The sequence below is a fragment of the Mauremys mutica genome, chromosome 4 (genome assembly GCF_020497125.1).
Source record: "Mauremys mutica isolate MM-2020 ecotype Southern chromosome 4, ASM2049712v1, whole genome shotgun sequence".
NCBI lineage: Eukaryota > Metazoa > Chordata > Testudines > Geoemydidae > Mauremys > Mauremys mutica.
This window is the reverse complement of record NC_059075.1, coordinates 114,368,286-114,391,680: the sequence shown is the minus strand read 5'-3', so window position 1 is coordinate 114,391,680 and position 23,395 is coordinate 114,368,286. Positions and strand designations below refer to the sequence as shown.

General features: G+C 48.5%; 1 pseudogene; it reads left to right on the top strand.

The window, feature by feature from the left end:
- The window catches only part of LOC123369017, a 322,921-nt pseudogene that overhangs the window by 199,834 nt on the left and 99,692 nt on the right, over window positions 1-23,395 (top strand).

The window sequence follows — 23,395 nt, the reverse complement described above, 5'->3', positions numbered from 1 at the left end:
GTAATTTTTTTAAGCCTAACCAGTGTCCCTTATGTGAATTGACACAAGATGTCAGAACAAATATTAGAGCTGAGTGGGGTCTGATATTTATTTAATTTTCTTTCTTTCTATAGGAATTAGAAATTATTATCTGACAGGAGCACTGTATCTAAGTTATTATCTGCAAAAAATCAAGAGTTTTCAGGTGCCCAAGTAGCCTTTGGAATCACGGTTAAAGTTGCCCCACCTACCAAAATCTGAAATGGCACCCCTGCTGCCTCCCCCTCCCAGCCTGCTTCATTAGCCAACGTTCTCTGCATCACAGGGTGTGCTGCCTACTACAGAGCAGTGAGAAAGAACACATTTGGGTAAAAACTAGCCCTGACTAATGTGCTGCTCTCTCCAAATTGTGCCTGGCTTTAGCAAAGTATTTAATTAGCCTCCACAAACTTCTTTTCCTTGCCTACCCATTATAATCATCTCAGCCCAAGAAGCCCTGGAATGTGATTGATTCCAAGGACATGCTCAATTGAGACATAATGACATTGATTTGGTGTGCAAAAGAATGTAGTAAGAAGAGCATGGGATGGATTTTATTAACACTATTGAGCTGCTTGTGAATAATTTTGTGACTATATATGTTGATGACTTCTTTCTCTGAATGTCACTGTAATTGGCAGTGAAAGTCGCTAGATTTGTCACTGGTCACTTTGACACTTATTTTCTTGCTAGGGAAACCAAAAAGTCACTAAATCTAGTGACAAAGTAGCTAAATTGGCCATCACATGTGCTCAGTTAACCTTGAAAAAGAAAAAAAGGGTTACGGTAACAACTTCAAGATGACTATCTGCATAGATCTACATGATTCATCCTCCATCCCCATTTCTTTGCAGTCTGTGTACTGTATCTTGAAATAGCTGAAAGAACAGAGGGAGTGGATTGGAGCCAAGGCTCCTTATGTACCTTTGGCTCTGTATATTCAGTTCCTTAGGATATTGTGTGTGCAGACCCAACAGCCAAAGCTTTCTAAAGGATTTTGGTGAAGAGGTGAAACAGGTAGTTGTATCTTAAGCAAACTGGTTGAGAGAATGGATTTTTAAGCCATCTTTGTTATCATGTATTCACATCTTAGATTGAATACCTTTCATTGAGAAGTAATAGTTTATCACAAAGGCCTTGTCTATATTAATGCTGCAAGACAATGTAAGTTACGCTAGTAAAGTTATGTAAGTTACATAACTTAAGTCAATGCACCTTACATTGACTTAAAGCAGTATCTCCACCACATTATGTCAACAGGAAATGCTCTCCCATCAACATAGCTTCTGCCTCTCATTGAAAAAAATTAATCATGATTAATTGCAGTTTTAATCACACTGTTAAACAATAGAATCCCAACTGAAATGTATTAAATATTTTTGGACATGTGCAAGCACTCAAAGAAGAAAAAAAGTTAGTAACCTTTCCATAACTGTTGTTCTTCAAGATAGTTGCACATGTCCATCCCACAACTCAACCTCCTACCTATAGGCGTGTGCAGCACATTTCATTAGGGTGTGCACCCAGGGAGCCCTGCCCCAATCCACTCCCTCCCACTTCCTGCCCCCTGACTGCCCCCCCTCAGAACCCCCAAGCCCCGCCCCGCTTCTTGTCCCCTGACTGCCCCCTCCTGGGACCCTGCCCCAAACTGCCCCCCCAGGACTCCACTCCCTATCTAAGCCTCCGTGCTCCTTGTCTCCTGACTGTCCCCTCCTGAGACACCCCCACCCATAACTGCCTCCCTAGGACACTACCCGCTACCTGTCCCTTGACTGCCCTGACCCTTAGCCACACCCCCGCCCCCAGACAGACCCCCAGGACTCCCATGCCTATCCAACCGCTCCCTGCCCGGACAGGATCCACAGAACTCCCGACCCATCCAACCCCCCCTGCTCCTTGTCCCCTGACCGCCCCCTCCAGAAACCCTCCTGCCCCCTAATGACCCCCCAGGACCCCACCAACTATCCAACCCCCCTGTCCCCTGACTGCCCCAACTCCTAGCCACACTCCCACCCCATAACACTCCCACCCCATAACAGGGAGGTCACGGTAGCAGCATGGGGTTCACTGTATAACACAATTACAACAACTTTGTGCAGCTGCCGGGGAAGTTTATACAGGCAACAAATACACCCTCTGCGGGCAGGCGGGACCTGTCACCCCAACTCATAGGTGCTGACTTTTGGTTTTGCTGGTGGGTGCCCCATCCTGGCTCCACCCCCTTATCCAAGGCTCTGCCCCCACTCCACCTCTTCCTGCCCCATCCCCCTAGACCCCCCTGAACACCACCTTCTTGCCAACTCCCTCCCCTAAATGCCTTCCACCAGCTGCTCACTCTTTCTGCCCCCTCCTGCCTTAAGGGTGAGGTGTGGGTGCTGGAGGGGTACTCTGCCAGTTTTGAGGGGAGTCTATTTTCAACATATTTGTACACTTTCATTCTAGTTATTAAAAGTGTATCTATCATTGGTATCTCCTCTTCCTGATGTTTCCCAGTTCTTCTTCGAGTGCTTGCTCATATCGATTCCAATTAGGTGTGCGCGCGCCGCGTGCATGTTCATCGGAAGACTTTTACCCTAGCAACACTCGGTGGGTCGGCTGGGCGCCCCCTGGAGTGGCGCTGCTATGGTGCCGAATATATACCCCTGCCGTCCCATCCGCCCCTCAGTTCCTTCTTACCGCCCATGTCGGTCGTTGGAACAGTGGAGCGCGGCTTAGCTGTCCTCCACTTCCCTAGCTTTTCACTCGTTTTTCCTGTTTATTGTGTATATAGTTCAGTATTTTGTATTTATAGTTAACTTTTATTGCTTTTAGTAATAGTTAGTGTAAATAGTTGAGAGGGATCGGGGCTTAGCCCTTTTCCCTCACCTGGTACCGGGCCCATGCCCAGTTCGCCGGGGTTTAAACCGTGCTCGACCTGTCATAGGCCGATGCCCACAGGAGACCCTCATAGCTCCTGTCTCAGGTGCCTGGGCGAACCCATCTCACGGACAGGTGCCGCATTTGCAAGGCGTTTAAATCCCGGACAAAGAAGGAGTGGGACATTCGCCTCAAGCAGCTCCTAATGGAGGCAGCTCTCACTCCTCCTGCATCAGCACCAGCCACGGTACCGGGAACGAGTACCTCCTCCGCACCAGGGAGCACCGGCACCGCGAGGACCCCTAGCCAGCAGCCGACTCACACCTGGCACCGGTCACTCTCCCCGCGTGGCAAGAAGCGCAAGGCTCCTACGGCACTCGCATCTGAGAAGCAGTCTGAGCGCGCACCGAGGTCGGACCGCCCGGCACCCTCAACTGCCGCGGCACCGACACCTGCTGCACCGTCGATTCCGGCCTCACAGGGGCCGTCGAGTCCGGTGCCCATCAGCTCCCCGGCTCACGCCGTGGATGAGCTTATTGTGCCCTCTACGCCGGAGACATTTTCAACGGCGAGGGAGTTGATCGCCCTAACGGACCCCGGGCCGCCTCAGCCCCCGGCACCACCGGTGCGGGCTCCTCAATCATTAGGCAAGCCAGCCATGATGAGGCCTCCCTCGCAGAGCACCGTCGAGCATCGCCGCTCCGGATCCAGATCCCGCAGACGGTCGAGGTCCAGTCATCGATCCCGATCCTGGCACCATTCGCAGTCCCAGTACCGATATCCATCAAGGCACCGGTCGTACTCACGGCACCAATCCCGATCTCGTTCGCCGCTGTGGTACTCCCGGCGCTGGTCCCGGCACCGATCCCGGCACCGCACCTCCCGTAGCAGGTCAAGACGCAGGGACTCGAGACGTCGGTCAACCTCCCGGCACCGTGCTGGTAGTAGGTCCCGATCTCCATCCCGGTACTGGTATGACTCCCGGCACCGGTCTCCGGTACCGCATGGGACACACAGGTCGTCGGTCTACAGACACCCATCCCATTCCAGCACAGCTCCTCCATGGCCGTCTCGACACGCATCGGTCTCATCTCATGCAGACTCTGCCTCCTATGGCGACTCGGACAATAACAGCAGAGTCACCCAGAGACCTCACGGCCCAGACCACGGACCGCAACAGTGGCCCTTTTGGACGCCTTGGGCATACCATCAGGCCCAAGGCGAACCTGCTGTGACGCCACTTCCTGTTGCTGCAGAGCACCGCGTGCCAGAGGCAATTATTAGCCGGCCTCCACCGGCTGGTACGGAGGACGCTCCAGCGCCCGCACCGGACGTCCACGTTTCTCCAGTCCCCGATGTTGCCCAGGACCAGGAGCCGCTTCCGGAACCACTCGTTCCGGGGCTGTCTTCCTCCTCTTCTCCAGACGAGGCAGTAGCGGGCACATCCACATCGGGTCCACCTCCCATTGACCTTCGGTCACATCAGGACCTCCTCCGGCGGGTGGCACAGAACATCAACCTGCCCGTAGGGGAAGTCCCGGAGGTGGAATACCCTGTCATAGATATTTTGTCAGTGGAGGCACCCACCCGGGTGTCCCTCCCTTTTATTCATTCAATCCAGGCCAGAGCAGATACTATCTGGCAATCTCCGGCATCCATCCAGCCGACTGCCAGAGAGGTTGAACGGAAATACATGGTGCCCTCCAAGGGCTACGAGTACTTGTATATACACCCCCCTCCCTCTTCGTTAGTTGTGCAATCTGTTAATGAGAGGGAGCGCCATGGCCAACAAGCCCCTGCCCCAAAATCTAAGGAGGCTAGGCGCATGGACCTATTAGGCCGAAAGGTCTATTCCGCGGGGGGCCTCCAGCTAAGGGTAGCGAACCAGCAGGCCCTGTTGAGCAGGTACAATTATAACACCTGGCAGTCAGTAGGCAAGTTTTCTGAGCTGCTGCCTCAGGACTCCAGACAAGAGTTCTCAGCATTGTTGGAGGAAGGCAAAAAGGTAGCGCGTACCTCGCTCCAGGCCTCCCTGGATGCGGCAGATTCGGCAGTTCATACAGTCGCCTCTGGCATAGCGATGCAACGTATTTCGTGGCTTCAGGTGTCGGGCCTGCCACCTGAGCTTCAGTATACAATCCAGGACCTACCATTTGATGGCCAGGGCCTATTTTCACAGAAGACAGACCCCAGGCTACAGAGTCTGAAGGACAACCGGGTGATCATGTGTTCACTCGGAATGCATACCCCTCAGACCCAGAGACGGTCCTTCCGCCCCCAGCCTCAGTGCCCTTACCCCCCGCCCAGGCCAAGGCAGGACTTTGCTAGGCGTCGAGGTCACCCTAATCATAGACGGCAGTCTGTACCTCAAGGGGGCAACAATAATTCTGGTTCCGCTAAACCATCTGCGGGACCCAAACCAAACTTTTGAGGGTGCGCCTGAGAGCAGCGTACCGATGACCTCCCAGGATCCCTTTTTGTTTTGCAACCGCCTTTCTTCCTTCCTCCCTGCGTGCTCCCAACTCACCTCGGATCGTTGGGTCCTTCGCACGGTGGAGTCGGGATACCACCTGCAGTTTATTTCAACCCCGCCCTCCCACCCACCACTCCTCGTCCCTCTTCAGGGACCCCTCTCACGAGCAACTCCTCTTACAAGAGGTACTCAAACTCCATGCCATCGGAGCTATAGAGGAGGTACCGGAGCACTCAAGGGGCAAGGGCTTTTATTCCTGATACTTCCTAATCCCCAAGGCGAAGGGGGGCCTTCGACCTATCCTGGACCTGCGAGTACTGAACAAGTTCATGAGGAAGTTCAAGTTCCGCATGGTATCCCTGGGGACCATCATCCCGTCCCTGGATCCCGGAGATTGGTACGCCGCTCTCGACATGAAGGACGCATATTTCCACATTTCCATCTACCCTCCGCACAGATGGTATTTACGGTTTCTGGTGGGCCGCCAGCACTTTCAGTTCACAGTCCTCCCTTTCGGCCTCTCCACGGCCCCGCAGGTGTTTACAAAGTGCATGGCTGTAGTTGCGGCCTCCCTCTGCCGTCGTCGAATTCATGTTTTCCCATACCTCGATGACTGGCTGATTCGAGGGACTTCGGAGGCACAAGTCACCACGCACATGCACATCATCAAGAACCTGTTCATGCGTCTAGGCCTGCTACTCAATCTAGAGAAATCCACTCTAGTGCCTACGCAAAGAATAGAGTTCATCAGGGCGATGCTAGACTCCACTCTCGCAACAGCCAGTTTGCCTTTGCCTCGATTTCAGACAATTGTCTCCCTCATACAAACGCTCCAAGACTTCCCGACAACCTCAGCTCGCACTTGCCTCCGCCTCCTCGGCCACTTGGCAGTGTGCACATTCGTAACAAAGCACACCAGACTGCGCATGAGGCCCCTTCAAACTTGGCTCGCCTTGACAAAGCGCCCAGGCAGGAACACCATGGACGTGATACTTACCATCCCATCGAACATCCTAGCCTCCCTCAACTGGTGGAGGTCGCAGTCCCTGGTGTGTGCGGGCCTCCCATTCCATTCCCCGCAATCCTCCGTGTCCTTAACAACAGACGCATCATCCCTGGGATGGGGCGCTCATCTGAGGCGCCTTCGCACGCAAGCCTTCTGGTCCCCTCAAGAGTTGGCGTTACACATAAACATCCGGGAGTTGAGAGCAGTCCGCCTGGCGTGTCAAGCGTTCCAGAATCAGTTGCAGGGTCGTTGTGTCTCGGTCTTCACAGACAACACAACGGCCAGGTATTATATAAACAAGCAGGGGGGAACACAATCCTCCCCCCTTTGTCGGGAGGCGATTCTACTATGGGACTTTTGCATAGCCCATCCAACAGACCTGGTAGCATCCTTTTTCCCAGGAGTCCGGAACACTTCGGCGGACCAATTGAGCAGATCCTTCCTCACTCACGAGTGGTCCATCCGCCCGGACGTTCTCTATTCTGTCTTCCAAAAGTGGGGATTTCCCCTCATAGACCCTTTTGCCTCCCGGCAGAACCGAAAGTGCCAGCAGTTCTGCTCCCTGCAGGGTCGCTCCCCAGGCTCCCTCTCAGATGCGTTCCTGATCCCGTGGAACGAACACCTCCTTTATGCCTTCCCTCCGTTTCCACTTGTCCACCGAGTCCTCCTCAAGTTCCGCAGGGACAGGGCTCGCCTAATACTAATTGCTCCAGCGTGGCCGAGGCAACATTGGTACACCCAGTTGCTCGACCTCTCAGTGGCGGATCCGATCCCCTTGCCACTCTACCCAGACCTCATATCCCAGGACTTCGGCAAGCTTCACCACCCAGACCTGCAGTCCCTTCATCTGACAGCATGGCTGCTCTCTGGTTAAGCCAATCGGAGTTGCGCTGTTCGGATGCGGTGCAACAAGTCCTGTTGGGGAGTAGAAAACCTTCCACGCGAATGACATATCTCGCCAAGTGGAAGCGCTTCTCCTGTTGGTGCGCTCAGCGGGGATTCCTTCCGAGTCAGGTGTCCATCCCCACTATCCTGGACTACTTATGGTCCCTTAAGGAGCAAGACCTGTCAGTCTCGTCTATACGGGTGCATCTTGGAGCCATTTCTGCCTTCCATCCGGGCGAGGCGGGCAGTACAGTTTTCTCTCACCACATGGTTTCCAGGTTTTGTAGAGGTTTGGAACGACTGTACCCTCAAGTCAGGAGGCCGACCCCCTACCTGGGACCTAAACCTGGTGTTGGCTAAGCTCCTGGGTCCCCCCTTTGAGCCTTTGGCTACCTGCTCGTTGCTGTACCTCTCCTGGAAGACAGCCTTTCTCGTCGCTATTACATCGGCTAGACGAGTTTCGGAACTTCACGCTTTCATTGCAGATCCCCCTTACACAGTCTTCCATAAGGACAAGGTACAGCTTCGACCACACCCGGCATTCCTCCCTAAAGTGGTTTCTGCATTCCACGTCAATCAAGACGTTTTCCTCCCCATTTTCTTCCCGAAACCGCACTCATCACATCGGGAACAACAACTACACACCTTGGATGTCCGTAGGTGTGTATATTGAGAGAACCAAGCCCTTCCGGTGGTCTCCTCAGCTCTTTGTAGCCGTCGCTGACTGAATGAAGAGCATGCTGGTCTCCTCCCAACAAATTTCTTCTTGGGTGACATCATGTATCCGGGCATGCTATGACTTGGCACATGTTCCCGCTGGACATCTCACTGCCCACTCTACTCGGGCTCAAGCCTCCTCTGCAGCCTTCCTGGCCCATGTTCCCATCCAGGAAATTTGTAGGGCGGCTACCTGGTCTTCCATCCACATCTTTGCGTCGCATTACGCATTGGTTCAGCAATCTAGAGACGATGCTGCCTTTGGCTCAGCGGTCTTGCAGTCCGCGACATCTCACTCCGACCCCACCGCCTAGGTAAGGCTTGGGAATCACCTAATTGGAATCGATATGAGCAAGCACTCGAAGAAGAAAAGACGGTTACTCACCTTTGTAACTGTTGTTCTTCAAGATGTGTTGCTCATATCCATTCCAAACCCGCCCTCCTTCCCCACTGTCGGAGTAGCCGGCAAGAAGGAACTGAGGGGCGGATGGGTCGGCAGGGGTATATATTTGGCACCATAGCGGCGCCACTCCAGGGGGCGCCCAGCCGACCCACCAAGTGTAGCTAGGGTAAAAGTCTTCCGACGAACGTGCACGCGGCGCGCGCACATCTAATTGGAATGGATATGAGCAACACATCTAGAAGAACAACAGTTACAAAGGTGAGTAACCATCTTTTCTTCTCTCCACCTGTGTCCCTTTTCGCATCTCTCTCTGCTCCCCACTTTTCTGGTGGCTCTGTTTAGCGCCTGCTCCCACCCACGCACTCAAAGCAGCTCTGTCTCCCCCAAACCCCACCCCCTGCAGCCTGCCTGGAAACTACATGCCTTGACACAGAGAGAAGTTTAATTCAACAGCCCAGCATAGAAATGGCCCATTCATTCATTCTGCTGTGTTGCTCCAGCTCTTCCCAATCCCAGGGCTGCAGCCCACCCCTGCTTTGACTCCTTCACACACTCTACAACTTTTGTGGGAGGGGAGCCCCTGGTGGGACCATGGCCAAAGGCGGGGAAGTGGGGGCCAGTTGCTTCCTCCACCGGGCTGCAGCATCCCAGCACCCTGAAGCAAGAGGAGATCAGGTGTCCCAAGGTGAAGCAGGACAGCACCTCCTGACTTGAAGCTGATACAGGGGGATGGATGCAAAGGAAGGAATTCCCTGGGAGCTGGGGTCGGAAGGGGGATCCAGGGGAAGGGAATCAATCCTTCCTTATGCTGGGAGGAGGGGATAAACTTTCTCTCCCAGGAAAAGTCCCTCAGGCAGGCTTGATCTGGGCATGGGGGACGGGGAGACAGCTTTGAGCTGGGCAAGCATTACTTTCCCAGGCATGAGAGAACTGTAGGGGTTGGGAAGCTCCCAGAGCCTGTGTGGGAGGGGTCTGGGCAGCATCTGGGCTTGGGGAGGCTGCTCATTTGCAGCTGGGGCTGAGGCTGCAGTGAAGCCCCTCTGGACAGGTAAAGAAGGGGGAGGGGCGAGCTGTGGGCCCCAGCCCAATTTTACTCATCAGACACAAGGGAGAATTTTTCTTAAAGGAACCATGTCCTTTGGTTTGTCCCCCTGCCCAGCACTATGGGGGTCTGCAGCTGGTTTCTCCTGGCTGAAGGGGGAGCACAAGTCCTGAGGGAAACACCAGGGTGGGCTGAGATTGGCTGGCTCAGTCCTTGAGAAAGCCCCCAGCCCATACTCCCCCCAGCAGCTCCCTAGAGCCAGCTGAGAAGCTGCCCGCCCATCTCCCCCAAGCTCCCTGCCGAGAGGTTGCCCACCCCTCTGCAGCTAGCCCAGAAGCTGCCACGCCCTGGCTGTTGTTCCCCACTAGCCCAGCTCCCTCTACCCTGAAAATCAGAAAGACTCACCTCTGCCTGCAGTCTGGGCACTTCAGCAGCTGCAGGGGAAATAGTGATAGGCGGGGATTTCGCGCCAAACAGCTGATTGGCTGCAGCCAGCCAAAGAGCTGATGAGGGCTGCTGCAGTATGCTAAATAGCTGATTGGCAGTTGCCAACAACTGATCTCCCCAGGGGGTGCTAAGCAGCCTCCTCCTCTTCCTCCTTCCCCCTCCGAGCCTCCAGCAGGGGAGGGGGAGGAGCAGCCTTCCCAGATGGAGCTCAGGCATGATTAGGGTGTGCCTAGGCACACCCGGCACACCCCATGCGCATGCCTATGCTCCTACTCCTCTGTCAGAGTTGGCCGGCAAGAAGGAACTGGGGGATGCTGTGTTGTCGGGTCTCTTGATACCGGTGCCATGAGCACACAGCACCAGAGGGTAGAGCTGACCTGACAGGTACCACTGTAGAAAAAATTTCTGTCAATTGTGCTTGAGGCGCGTTCACATCTAATGTGGAAAGGACATGTGCAACACATCTCAAAGAACAACAGTTATGGAAAGGTTCATAGGGTAGGGATTGGGTTGGTTTTTTTGATTTTTTTTTGGTAGTTTCACTGTTTTAACATTGATGGACTCACTGGCTGACTATCGGTGGGTAGCGATCGATTTATCAGGGATCGATATATCATGTCTCGTCTAGACGCAATATATCGATCCCTGAACGTGCTCCCGTCAACTCCGGAACTCCACCAGGGTGAGCAGCGGTAGCGGAGTCGACGGGGGGAACCGCGGCCATCGATCTTGCGCCGTGAAGATGGGAGGTAAGTCGAAATAAGATACGTCGACTTCATCTACACTATTCCTGTAGCTGAAGTTGCGTATCTTACATCGACCACCCCCCTCCCCTCCCCCCCGTGTAGACCAGGCCCAAGAGTTACTTGCTTGTAGATGTCAGATCTTAGATGTTTCATGTTGCTGAGTCAGGCCATAGACATCTCAACTATATGACAAAAATCCCAACGCAACAATAGTAAAAAATCACAAAGCTAGCACAAAGTTGGAATTGAAATCATGGGAGAACACCAGTTGTGCATACATGCATACATACATACATACAGTCATGTAACATAGAGGAACAGTTCCCCATTTTTCAACAGTTCCTGTTCTACAGGCATATGCTTATACTTCCCTTTTATATTTTGTTACTTAGAGCAAAAAGTATTTTTCTGCCAAAATTATAATTTTGGAGTTTGATTTTCATATATAAACTCATCTGCCTCAAACATAGATGGGGGGAGGGAGGATGTCATAGTCTGTTTTTTTGCATCCTTCTTCACGGTAAGAGCAGATTTATAACTTTAGGTGAAGGATTTTTTTCTATATAAGTAACTAGGAAATGACTATGACAAATGGAATTACACCAAGTAATTTTCCTTTTATTGATTTGTCAAGCATATTTAGTATTTCCCCTCAATGTGTTACCATTGAAAGCATATTTAAGTAGAAAACTTGGAACATTTCTTATTTATTTTAGGTTTAATGCAGTGTGATTATCCAGATATTGTTACTGCTGTGAAAACCAAACAGGTAGTCCAAACTGTGCTAAACACAGCTACAGAAACTCTTAAAGTATTGATATCAAGTGGAATTGTTGATAAAAATGAAGAAGCAAAATTACAAAAGGTAATAAAAGCATTTCAGAGTGTTCATGTATATATTAATTGCTGAATGTATGCCTTTCCATCATGCCACCATTGTAAGTGCATTGTCAGTAATTTGCCTGAGACCTTTACCTCCAAGGCTTTTAGTGTGACACCTCTCAGAAGCACAAAATTGGTCTGTTTGGGTGTTGTTTTTTGGTCTAAATAACATGTTTAAAAGAGCTTTTAATGTGGAAATGACAAATATCTAAACATAATCATCCAGCAGGATTCTTGCACTTGGGTCTCTGCCTCCTTGTCCGAGTCTGGTAGAACTCCCCACAGGTCAAAGAATATTTTATTCCTGACATCAGTATTGGTAGGGTAAATGTGAACCAGTGCTCCCTACTGGCCATTGCGTGTCATGCCACATATAGTAGAAATAATTCCAGTAATTTCCTCCTTGGACATGGTGAGGGAAGGAGCTCTTGAATTTCTGTGACTTTAACATTGTGTCAGCTCTTCATATATCCTTGCTTTATTTTCCCCATTGTCTGGTTAGTTCTGTGGTTGTTTAAACAGTAAGCCCTCCGTCTTCAGTGCTTCAATACAATTTTTATTTCAGGCTACTGCATTGTATTTGTCCAGCACCCTCTGTCCAGAAAATTCTGACCTGAGCACCAGCCTGTCTTTGAAAGGTTTTTTTTTGGCACTGCTTGTTTTGCTGTTCACTAAGATCCAGGCCTTCTTCCCTAAATTAGTAGGGAGTTCCAGACACTTGCATGAGACTGCATGAGAATCTGAGCAAAGAAGGCTACAACTAGAACTCAGAAAAATAAGAAGAAATATCTGCTGCTGAGGTACTCCAGGACAGGAACTCTGTAAGAGGCAACCCTATCTTTGAGTGATGGTCCCTATGTTTATTCTACACGTGGGTACGCGTGCATGCTATGCACCTGAGTTCAGAAGTTTTTCCAAGCAGCATCTGTTGACCCACACATTCACAGTGTGTCTCCTCATGCTCCCAACCAAGTATATAAGGCGTGGTGCGGATTGATACCACTCCAGTTTTGTCTTACTGCTGCATGGTCTGAGTCGGAATCCCTATTCCTTCTTTTCCATCAGTGACGCACATCAATGGTGCCTCTTGGTGAAGAGCAACATCTCCAAATCCTTCCCACCCAGAACTAGAGAGGCCCTTGAGCTCCAACTCTGCAAGTTCCTGATGGAAGAGGCAATGAGGCTCTGGAAGCACTCTGATCCTGGCCAGGGACAGTCCCGCTGTATAGTGGCCTCTTCCAACTGGTAGTGCCCTTCCCAGCACGAGCCATGGTGTGGAGATGCCGGTGTTACCCAGGGTTTTCAGAACCCAAAGCTGTGGTAACTTAACTGTTTCACTTCACGTGGTGTCAGGAATAAATCAATGGGGACACAGTGCTTCTAGCTGATAAAAGATTGATAGAAATAAGCATGCTCTCATCCAAAATTACTCTTTATTAGATTTAAGCACACACAAACATAAGCAATAGGTTTAGAACATCCAAAATAATTACCTAAAATCTGAGATGGTATCGAGTAATTATCAGCAGGTCAGCAATTGCCCGTCTTTTCCCTGCCAGGGAGTATGCTGTCCGGAAAAAGTCACTCAGGATAGCTTCAGAGAACTGTTCCAAAGTATCCTCTATTATCTTGTCTTTTTATAACTAATTTTTACAAAACACATAGCTCATAGTGACCCCTACTGGGTCATCACGTCTCCTAACTTCAATAAGTTCAACATTAGCCATCTTAGCCATAATAAGCTTTTATATCAAAGGTGCCCAAACTCTAGGTCTCCATCCACTTATTTTCTTTTGGTCTCATAATTTGTTGACTCTTTTCTCCCCTTCTCCCATTCTGATTAGCAGAAACTGCAAGCCTGCTGCTAGTATTTGACCTTGCCTCCAAAAGCCCTGCTTGTCCAAATTATCCATTAACTATGTGATGATTTATTTTATTAATTAATAGTAGCTCAATGCACACAATATGGCTGCAATTAGCTTGATCAAATTTTGGGGTAACACTCCCCTCAATTCCGGGGTAACACTGGTACCAAAGCCCAAGGGCATGCCACACCACGAGAGTAAGAAACACTCTCATCAGCATAAGAGCAGATCTCCACAGCAGACTGCTTATAAGAGAGACTTTTCCTCTCTGAACCGTGCCATGTTAGATGAAATGTCATGCGTGGACCCTGGAGGGTAAGGCAAAGAAATAGTAGGATCCGTTGGTATTGCCAGTGACTTGATACCAGGACACTTGGAGTGCCTGGCTACAAGTGTGGCTCCAGGTGCTCCATCAGTGCTGCCTCACCAGTATGCTCTGACTGCTGAACCGGTATGCTCTGACTGCTGAACCGGGACCTTCTGGAGTCTCAATGGGCACCCCACAAGCCCCAGGATGTACATAGAAGTTCATAACACTGGAGGAGGTGTTCCTGCCGTACCTACATGTCTGCTCCTCTCGGGCCTGTCCATTCTTTGGGTCGTCCCCGTACCTGAGGATGAATCATTGCTCTTGCTGCAGCAAAGGGCCCTTCCCCATCCATCAGACCAGTGACCTCTGGTAGCAATGGTCCCACCATTTCCGATGAAACCATCATCTGACTCAGAGGAGTCCCAGGACATAGCCCCAGCAAATATTGCCACGCAGGAGCCCAGACTAGCAGCCGAGGCACCCTTATCTGCCCAGCTATGACCCCCCTGGTACCACTTTCCCTGGGTTCCATCCTCTACCTTGCATAGAAGCCTCAGGAACTATTCCAGGGATAGATGCATGGGAACGATGAGGTTCCCAGTAGCGTGGTTCCCTGTGGTGTGGTCTCAAGCTCTATACACCTCTGTGCATGTGTGGCCTTATTGGGGACCTCGGTCATCGCAAAGGAGACAAGATTGCCCACACATGCCTAAAACTCCTTCAGCCATGGCTACAGCTACGCAAGTGGCAACTAAATGTCTACCAGCTCAGGTCTCCCCCAGTCATGAGGAAGAGGAAACAGCACTTCTCCGAGTAGCACCTGCAGGATCAGCCATCTTATCACTTTCGGATGAGGCGGTGGTGCCTCCCATGGCCCCACAATTGAATGTTTTAAAGGATTTTTAAGATCTCCTGAAAAAAATAGCAGCAACTTGTGGATTTTTGCAGTCTACTTCTCTTGGTAGGTAGCCTATCTAGAGTCTGCCTCCAGTCTACCTCTAGATAGGCTAAGCTTGCCTATAAGTGATGGATCTGTTCCAATTGCTATGAGAGACTCCAGTTACAAGTATATCCATGTCTAGAAAGGTGGGCAGAAAATACCAAGTTCCACCCAGAAGTGAGACAGAAGAGAACACCACCAAAAGAAAAGAAGCTGAAGAGATGAGATTTATTCTGCAGAAAACATTATTTTTCTGCAAGCCTCCAATTTCTGCTAGCTAATTAGCAACCTCCGATGGCAAGATGTAATTTCCATATCTTTGAATAACTCTTGGTCTTCAATGACAAGTTGCTGTCAGACTCCTGCGAGAAGTTCTCATCCTTGGGTTGCTGCAGGCATTTGTTAGCTAAAACTGGCCTGCAAGCTGAATTAGATTCAGCAGATACTGCCTCTTGTTCCCTGGTCGTGGCTTTGGTGATGTGCAGGTTATCATGGCTACAAGGATCCAGCTTCTCCAGAGAAATCCTCATGAGTTAAGGCACCCTATGTAGGCCCAAGAGGAGTTCCAGGAACTGTCTTTACAACAAGGTGGATATCTCTGCCAGTTGTAGTGACAAACCTGCCTCTCAGCTTGGTCTTGGACTTCTGACCCATGGCTGTGACTACTGGTTCCTGACTCTGGCTCTGATCTTCAGTGCTATTCCTGGCTTCTGACCATCACTCTCTGACCACTAGGCATGACAGTCACTGCTCCAACCAGTAGGTCTGACCACTCATGACCGGTCATGACACCCAACATCCTGAGGTTCTCAGCTTCCTAACCCAGGGCTCTACCTCTGGTGACAGACCTATTATCATCTGTCAAGGAGAAGATCCTACACCCAGCCCTGAATTCCCTTCATCGCACAGCCTGGCTTTTGGATGGATGTTGAGTGTAAAATGACTCTGTTCCTCTCCTGTTCAAGACCACCTAGCTAACGCCATAGGCGCCAACTTCATGGGTGCTTCGGGGCTGGAGCACTCACGGGAAAAAATTGGTGGGTGCTCTGCACCCACTGGCAGCCAAGCTCCCCACCCCACCCGCCTCATCTCACCTCCGCCTCCTCCCCTGAGCACGCCGTGTCCCCACTTCTCCTCCCAGCACTTGCTGCTGCAAAAAACATGGTGTAACAAGCTCTGGGAGGGAAGGAGGGATGGGGGGAGGAGTGGGAATGCGGTGCACTCAGGGGAGGAGGTGGGGAAGAGGCGGGCCCGGCGTAGGGATTTGGGGAAGGGGTTGGAATAGGGGCAGGGAGGGGGTGGAGTTGGGGCATGGACTCTGGGGAAGGGTTTGGAATGGGGGTGGGGCAGGAGTGGAGTCAGGGCGGGGCCGGGGGCAGAGGTCAGTTGAGCACCCACTGGCGCCAGCAGAAGTCGGCACCTACGGTTAATAGTGGGAAGGACTCTGAAACAACCTTACCAGGCAAAAGGGACAAGGTTTTCTCACTAGTGTCATCAGAAATCCCTGAACCCTCAGGAAGTCTCAGTACTGACAATTCTAGACTACTTGTTAGAACTGAAACACTCTATCCTATCACTGAGCTAAGTAAAAGTAAACATCACAGAAAACTCAGCACGTCAACTATGCATAGAGGGTCAATATCTTTTCTCACCCAACAGTCATAACATGTCTAAAGGGCCTAATAAGAGTGTTTCCATTTATCAAGGACCCTATCCCTCCATGCAATCTCAACCTGGTTCTCTCAGTGCTCATGGGCCATAGCTTTTAACTGATGGCTAAGAATTCTTTTCCATACTTGTCACTGAAAACATCATTCTCGGTAGCAATTATCTTAGCAAGGAGGGTAAGAGAGATGTAAGCACTGATGGCTGATCCTTCCTGTATATTTTTCTACCCAGACGATATTGTTAAGAACATACCTCAAGTTTTTATCAAAGGTCAAGGAATTTCAGCTGAATCAGCAAATCCACTTACCTGTGTTCTTCCGTAGATCTCACTCTAATAAAACAGAGGCAGCTTTTCACACTTTGGATGTCAGAAGAACTCTGGCATTCTACCTCCAAAGAACAAAGCTCCAGATCTTCACCAAAACTCTTTGAGTGCATCTACATTGCATTGTAAACCCGGGTCTGCCAGACCCAAGCTTGTGGACTCAGTATTTCCAAGCCTGCATTTGAGCATCCACTCTATATTGTAAACCTAGGTTTACAGTTGCTGGACCTGGATTTCAGCTGTATGCATACTGCATTACACAACTACCTGACTTGAGTCTGCAGCTTGAGCTGTATCCACACTGAAAAATGACAAGGCTTTCACCTGAGTCAGAGAGGGATTAGGCTCTGATGCAGTCCCCTAACAGATTTGCTGACCCAAATCTGATGAGTTTTTGTGTGGATGGAAAGAGGGCTTGGGCTCAAACAGTGTAAACATATCGTTTGTGGCTATTGTAGAGAGGATGAAAGGCAAAGCCATATCCTCCCAACATTTATTGAATTGAATCAGACTGTGTGAAGACTTGCTATGAGACTACAAAGGACTCATCTATTGTCATTAAAGCTGATTCTATTGAGAGCTCAAGCAGCCTCCATAGCTGCACTAAATAATATATCTATCCCAGTTATATGGAAGACAGTGACCTGGAGATCTATCCATACATCCACTAAGCACTGTGTGCTTACCAAAGCCTCCAGGTCAGATGCCACATTTGGCGAGGCTGTGCTCTGGTCATTATTTTTTAACTCCAAGCTCCCATCTCCAATGTACTGGTCAACTACTTAGGAGTCACCAACACTGGAATGTTCATATGGAGAATCATTCAAAAGAGAATGAGAAATTATTTACCTTGTACAGTAACTGTAATTCTTTGAGATGTGTTGTCCAAATGCACACTCCATGACCTGCCCTCCATCCCTTCTGCCTCAGAGTTCTCTGGGGAGGAAAACAAACAAACCTGGGATTCTGTGTTTGAGAGGAAATTGAAGACAGTTGGCTCACTCTCCTCTTTTATGCACTTGCTGAGGAGCACAAAAAGCTGCAGGGCCCATGCATACCAAACAGACATTTCTGGCCAAAAGACTCTCAACCTTTTCAGAACTGGTGCCCTACTTTGGCCTGGGTGGTTAACAAAAGACGGTTACTCACCTTTCAGAGTAGCAGCCGTGTTAGTCTGCATCTGCAAAAAGAACAGGAGTACTTGTGGCACCTTAGAGACTAACATGCTAAAATAAATTTTAGTCTCTAAGGTGCCACAAGTACTCCTGTTCTTTTTACTCACCTTTGTAACTGTTGTTCTTCGAGATGTGTTGCTCATATCCATTCCAAACCTGCCCTCCTTCCCTTCTGTCGGAGTAGCTGGCAAGAAGGAACTGAAGGGCCGTTGGGTCGGCAGGGGTATATATTCGGCGCCATGGCGGCGCCACTCTAGGGGGCGACCCAGCCGACCCACCGAGTGTTGCTAGGGTAAAAACCTTCCAACAAGCGTGCACGCAGCGCGCGCACACCTAATTGGAATGGATATGAGCAACACATCTCGAAGAACAACAGTTACAAAACTGAGTAACCGTCTTTTGTTAACCACCCAGGCCAAAGTAGGGCACCAGTTCTGAAAAGACATAATTCAGTGGGACTACTCATAGTGTGAAAAGTTAAGCATGTGTGGAAATCTTTCTAGTTTTGGGGTCTAAGTATTGGTATGATAATAAAAGCTATTTAAGAAAGGGCAGAATAACATGGAGGCTTATACTGGGGGGAAAATGTTTCCGAATGAAGAGGTTCAGTAAAGGATAATCCACGCTTAAAGAGTTTATCTTCAGAACAAAGAGAAATTAATGCATGTAGATTACGTGTGGGTTCTTTTTCCCCTTTCCCCCCTGTTTAGATGATTCTGCAAAAAAAAAAAAAAACCTTGGCACTCTTCCATCTACTATTGCACCATCTACTGCAGAGGAGCTTTTACACAGTATCAGTTGGTTAGAAAATGAAAAGAAGCAAATTGAGTTCATCCAGGTAATATTTAGCTTGCTGACATGGTTCCAGATCCTTTATAATGTTCTGTTTTCAAAAGGCAAATATTATGGAGGTGCTTATATTGACTGTATAGTTATGGCTGTCTTGAGTTCGGTACTTAAAGAAGGGATTCAACCCCTGTTATGTACAAAGGATGCAGCATATCCTCCCCAAATTTACCACACTTATTCTTTGAATATTAAATTAATTTTATGATAATTTACAAGTAAATCTCTTAATTAGTTTGATTTAAAACATAATTTTAAAATGGGTCCTTTTAAGAAATTTAGCATTTGTGAGACCTTTCTTTGGGCCCAAATGATATTAATAATGGAATAAAACAGACTCTTTGAACTTTAAATGCCATTGCAATGTCATGTATATCTAAAGAAATTAGGTTCTAATTAAGCTAAATTATTAATAATCAGTCTATTGAATTGTTATGATTATAGACAGGGCCAGCTCAATAGTTCAGCTCATTCTTACATTGAGACATTGGGACATCAGAGATAACCAATCATAGATTATCAGGCTTGGAAGGAACCTCAGGAGGTCATCTAGTCCAATCCCCTGCTCAAAGCAGGACTAATCCCCAACTAAATCATCCCAGCCAGGGCTTTGTCAAGCCTGACCTTAAAAACCTCTAAGGAAGGAGATTCCACCACCTCCCTAGGTAACCCATTCCAGTCCTTCACCACCCTCCCAGTGAAAAAGTTTTTCCTAATATCCAACCTAAACCTCCCCCACTGCAACTTGAGACCATTACTCCTTGTTCTGTCATCTGGTACCACTGAGAACAGTCTAGATCCATCCTCTTTGGAACCCCCTTTCAGGTAGTTGAAAGCAGTTATCAAATCCCCCCTCATTCTTCTCTTTTGCAGACTAAACAATCCCTTTTCCCTCAACCTCTCCTCATAAGTCCTGTGCTCCAGCCCCTTAATCATTTTTGTTGCTCTCACTGGACTCTTTCCAGTTTTTCCACATCCTTCTTGTAGTGTGGGGCCCAAACCTGGATACCGTACTCCAGATGAGGCCATACCAATGTCGAATAGATGGGATTGATTATGTCCCTCGATCTGCTGGCAATGCCCCTACTTATACAGCCCAAAATGCCATTAGCCTTCTTGGCAACCAGGTTCCACTGTTGACTCATATCCAGCTTCTCATCCACTGTAATCCCTAGGTCTTTTTCTGCAGAACTGCTACCTAGCCATTAGATCCATAATCTGTAGCAGTGCATGGGATTCTTCTGTCCTAAGTGCAGGACTCTGCACTTGTCCTTGTTAAACCTCATCAGATTTCTTTTGGCCCAATCCTCTAATTTGTCTAGGTCCCTTTGAGGCCTCATAACACTCCCTCTTTGGCCAATTCGCATGCTGCAGTTCTATTGGTTGAAATGAGTCAGTGGCATGAGAAGAACTATGTACTTGTGTCAGGAGATCTCACTAGTAGATGACATGGCAACTAGATTGTCTCCTGCTGTCACTGTTCTTAAAAGTTCCATAGTCAAATATTAGTTCCTTTGTTTTAGCCTCTGTTGGGAAAGTTGAACACCTTCCGTGGAACGTGGGGACATCATATGGGGCATATGGATGGCTCCTCCCATGCCTAGCACATCACCACTTACCCCTCCAATTTGACATACATCCCTGCTGACCTTTCCCAGCCCCTTCACATCCCTTCTCACTGCCTCTCCAGATATGGCTGCTTCCCTTTTCCTTTGGCTCCACATGGTGCTCCTTTCTGGTACTGGTGGTGTCAAAGGCGGATGTTAGGGAAACTGGTGCTATGTAATAATATTAGGTGAAGGTTTGGCATAGGGAGAGCCAATATCTCTACTTTGTAAGGAGTGAACCTGCATTCCTGCCTCAGTTTAAGTGTAAAAAAAAAAATTACAAAAATGTTCTTTGAGTGTCTTCTGCATATTCCCACTCTTTGAACTTGCACTAACAAGTGCAGCAGCATACTTTAGAACTATCAGATCAAAGAGGCTTAACTGACAAGACCTCTTGTAATAGAAGGACATGAAGTCCATTTTGTCTCTTTTTGTGGGCCTGAGGTGTGAATTCTACAGGTAGCACAATGTGCCGGATATGACAGGTTCGGTCACAGAAACCCCATTGGGACTGCCACCTGATGTGCTGAGACTACCTCTGGGTCCGTTTTCTCTGGCAGCTTGGGACTTCAGTACCCTGTCTTGTTGAGCCAGACACGCTAGCCTGCTACAAACACAGACCCAGGTCTGAACCACATCCCTCAAAAGCTGCAGACTTAACTGAAGACAGCCTGTCTCTAGCACCCAGATACCCAGTTCCAATGAGATCCAAAACCCAAATAAATCAGTTTTTACTCTGTATAAAGCTTATACAGGGTAAACTCATAAATTGTTCGCCCTCTATAACACTGATAGAGAGATATGCACAGCTGTTTTCTCCCCCAGGTATTAATTACTTGTTCTGGAGTAATTAATAAGCAAAAAGTGATTTTATTAAATATAAAAAGTAAGATTTAAGTGGTTCCAAGTAATAACAGACAGAACAAAGTAAATTACGAAGCAAAATAAAACTAAAACACGCAAGTCTAAACCTAATACAGTAGGAAACTAAATGCAGGTAAATCTCACCTTCAGAGATGATCCAATAAGCTTCTTTCACAGACAAGACTCTTTCCTAGTCTGGATCCAGCAGTCACTCACACGCCCGTAGTTACTATCCTTTGTTCCAGTTTCTTTCAAGCATCTCTTTGGTGTGGAGAGGCTATCGTTTGAGCCAGCTGGGCCTTTTATATTCTCTCTCAAGTGGGCGGAAACCCCTTTGTTCTCTTGTGAAAAATCACAACAACAAGATGGAGTCTGTAGCCACCTGGGCAAGTCACATGTCTGTAGATGATTCAGCTTTTTGCAGGCCGATGCCATTGTTCACATGTTAGTTTGAACATTCCCAGGAAAGCTCAGATGTGGATTGGTGTCTCCCAAAGTCCATTGTCAGTTAAGTGTTTCTTGATTGGACACTTACTGAGAATAGGCTTTTCTCAAGAAGCTGACCAAATGCTTCACTGAGGCTACTTAGAATCAAACAAGTACATAGCCAATATTCATAACTTCAAATACAAAAATGATACACACATACAGACAGTATAATCATAACCAGCAAACTACAACCTTTCCATAGTCACCCCACTTGGCCTCCTCTGTACAAGAACTGGTGCAACCATAGGACCCTGGTTGCAACAATGATCTATACAGTCACTGTTTATGTCAATAACGACACACCGGAGATTGATTCCTCCCCTAAGCACTTCAGACAATGAATATATGCATCAGATGGCAGGAAGACTTCTAGGAGATCTGGAGAGGTTCATTTTCTTTCACTGCTGTGGTTGGAAGAAACTGAGGTGACAATAGGCATCAAACCCTTTTTACATCCACACTAACTCTCATTTGTCCTGCTTTGCTTCACCTTTTCTTGGGAAATTTTTTCAAACATGAATGCATGGAACTTGCACCACCAGTCTATTGTACTTGCACATATAAATGAGAACTAACTTTATAAAATAGGTAGTTGTATGTTCAACTGCCTGTTATTATGGCAATTATCCAGTCTATCCAAATTGCAGGAAATTGTGGTGCGCTTGCATTTTTCCAGGCACACTTACTGCATGTATGTTTCAAAATGTGATCTCTCAAATCAGTCTTGTAGGCAGGTATATTCAATACATTGTAATGAAGATTCAAACTTTTCAAACTGATGCTATAGAAAAAGAAACTATTATAGCCTGCCCTCAGCAGTGCATAGGAGAAATAATTATTGTTCTTAGAGTGATTGGCCACATGGACTCCACTCTTGGTACTCATACACCCCCATCTGCAAAATCAGATTTTTTGGCCAGTAGTGTCCATTGGGGCGCTGATTGCATCCTAAGTGCCTTTGTAACCAAGGACATAAAGGGGAAAGCAAGCCCAGTTGTACCTCATTTCCTTCCTACCACCCATGGCAGCAAAACTGAACCTCAGCATTGTCCATCTGCATCTTTGTGTACCGTGTGCTACAATTAGAGTTAGTTAGTCGTTAGAATAGCTAGTTAGTTGCTAGTTAGATAGTAGTGTATATTAGTGTTTTTACCCATTGGCACGACTGTTCCCCCCCACACAAAAAATTATAGTCAGATATTTAGATTTACACTAGACCCCACACCTTTCCTTCCCCATTCAGGTGCTTTAGCAAAATGGCAGAACTGAAATCCCCTGTATTCAAAGCCTGTTCTCTTGTGAAGCTTTAGTAAATGTCACTTAATGACAGACACCCTGTTGGCCCCCCTTTTTTGTCTAGCAGAGGGATAAATTCCTGAGCAATATTCCATATATTGCTCCTTCTCTAAATGAACTCAGAAAGCTAGAGAAGCCCACCTAAAATTATTCCTCCTGGAGCACTCAATGCAAGCTTCCTCAGACACTGGAAGGAAGGACACAGCTAAAGCTCAGGCTTCCGGTCAGTCCCTCTCCATGAGCACCCTGGTGAGCTGACATTCCACCTGAGCTCTTGGGCTACACTCACCAAGAGGCCCCAGTCATCTGCCTTCATTTTGGCATCACTTACCTCTGATAGAGATAGAAAGGAGCACTGTTCCAGCTTTGAGCAGAGGCGTAGGACACCTCCTCTGGTACCTGCCAAGTCAAGACACAAATCATCAAACATCCGACTTATCTTGGACTCCACTATCAAAGCGCCAACAGCCTAGAAAGATTTCCTCTGGTGCCCAGTACCAACTATCAAGAGAGCACCAGTGGTACCCACTAAGTC